The sequence below is a fragment of the Aotus nancymaae genome, unplaced genomic scaffold (genome assembly GCF_030222135.1).
Source record: "Aotus nancymaae isolate 86718 unplaced genomic scaffold, 86718_ANA_hifiasm-v0.15.2.pri h1tg000036l, whole genome shotgun sequence".
In the NCBI taxonomy this organism is placed as follows: domain Eukaryota; kingdom Metazoa; phylum Chordata; class Mammalia; order Primates; family Aotidae; genus Aotus; species Aotus nancymaae.
In genome coordinates this window covers 89,176,215-89,178,121 of record NW_026988450.1, presented here as the reverse complement: position 1 = coordinate 89,178,121, position 1,907 = coordinate 89,176,215, and the positions used below count along the sequence as shown (strand labels likewise).

General features: G+C 54.6%; 1 pseudogene; it reads left to right on the top strand.

The window, feature by feature from the left end:
* Nucleotides 1-833: 833 nt before the first annotated feature.
* Nucleotides 834-1,599, top strand: LOC110568550 (small ribosomal subunit protein eS4, X isoform-like; annotated as a pseudogene).
* The last annotated feature ends 308 nt before the right edge of the window (nt 1,600-1,907 follow it).

Here is a 1,907-nt window from a genome sequence, read left to right as displayed (position 1 = left end):
CCTGTAAACCGGAGGGATTGCCTTCTACACAGGTCTCAGGGCTGGGTGAGGGCTGAGTGGTCACCACCACCTGCCATGAGGCAGCAGGAGCTCAAGGCCCGGGGGAAGGAACCCGGTGCCAGGTGCCCAGAGCCCAGATGAGGTGGGTGTGGGCAGACGGAACCCGGTGCCGGGTGCCCAGGGCCCAGATGAGATGGGTGTGAGCAGAAGGAACCCGGTGCCAGCTGCCCAGGGCCCAGATGAGATGGGTGTGGGCAGATGGAACCCGGTGCCGGGTGCCCAGAGCCCAGACGAGATGGGTGTAGGCAGAAGGAACCCGGTGCTGGGTGCCCAGGGCCCAGATGAGACGGGTGTGGGCAGACGGAACCCGGTGCCGGGTGCCCAGGGCCCAGATGAGATGGGTGTGGGCAGAAGGAACCCGGTGCCGGGTGCCCAGGGCCCAGACGAGATGGGTGTGGGCAGAAGGAACCCGGTGCCAGCTGCCCAGGGCCCACATGAGGTGGGCCGTGGGCAGAAGGAACCTGTCACTGGCTGTCCAGGACCCACATGAGATGGGTGTACGGGGAAGGCGACCCCACCCAGTCCACCCCAGCCAGGGCTCAGGGACTTTGCTCACATCTTACCCTCTGGATCTTTCGAAACATTTTGCTGAATACAAACTGGATTTTAAAAAGAGGCCAGGCACGGTGGCTCATACCTATAATCCCAGGACTTTGGGAGGGCAAGGCGGGCAGATCACTTGAGGTTAGGAGTTCTAGAACAGCCTGGCCAACATGGTGAAACCCTGTCTCTACTAAAAATACAAAAATTGCTCTTTCCCGCCTAACACAGCCATGGTTCCTGGTCCCAAGAGGCATCTGAAGTGGGTGGCAGCTCCAAAGTATTGGACGCTGGATCAGTTGCCCAGCGTGTTTGCTCCTCGCCCGTCCACCAGTCCTCACAAGCTGAGAGAGTGTCTCCCCCTCATCATTTTCCTAAGGAGCAGACTTAAGCATGGCCTGACAGGAGAGGAAGTCAAGATCTTCATGTAGCGCTTCAGATCCACGGCAGCGTCCAAACTGATATAACCCACCCTGCTGGATTCATGGATGTCATCAGCTTTGACAAGACGGGAGAGAATTTCCGTCTGATCTACGACACCGAGGGTCGCTTTGCTGTACGTCGGATTACACCTGAGGAGGCCAAGTACAACTTGTGCAAAGTGAGAAAAAGCTTTGCAGACACACAAGGAATCCCCTGTCTGGTGACTCACGATGCTCGCACCATCCGCCACCCTGCTTCCCTCATCAAGGTGAACGATCCCATTCAGATCGAGGTGGAGACAAGATCACCGATTTCATCAACACTGGTAACCCGTGTCCGGTGACTGGAGGTGCTAACCTGGGAAGAACCAGTGTGATCACCAACAGAGAGGCACCCTGATCTTTTCATGTGGTTCACGTGAAAGATGCCAATGGCAACAGCTTTGCCACTCGACTTTCCAGCATTTGTGTTATTGCCAAAAAAACATGGATTTCTCTTCCCCGAGGAAAAGGTATCCGCCTCATCTTTGCTGAAGAGACACACGAAAGCCTGGCGGCCAAACAGAGCAGTGGGTGAAATGGTCCCTCGGTGACATGTTAGATCATCTTTGTACGTAATTAAAAATAACGTGGCATGGTTAATAGCAAAAAAAAAAATATATATATATATATATACAAAAATTAGCAGGGTGTGGTGGCAGGCGCCTGTGGTCCCAGTACTCGAGAGGCTGAGGCAGGAGAATCACTTGAACCCAGGAAGTGGAGGTTGCAGTGAGCCGAGATCCCACCATTGCACTCCAGCCTGGGCAACAGTGCGAGACTCCGTCTCAAAAAAAACAAAAAAGGTACATCCTATGAAACTCTATTTCGGGTGCGATCTCGTTT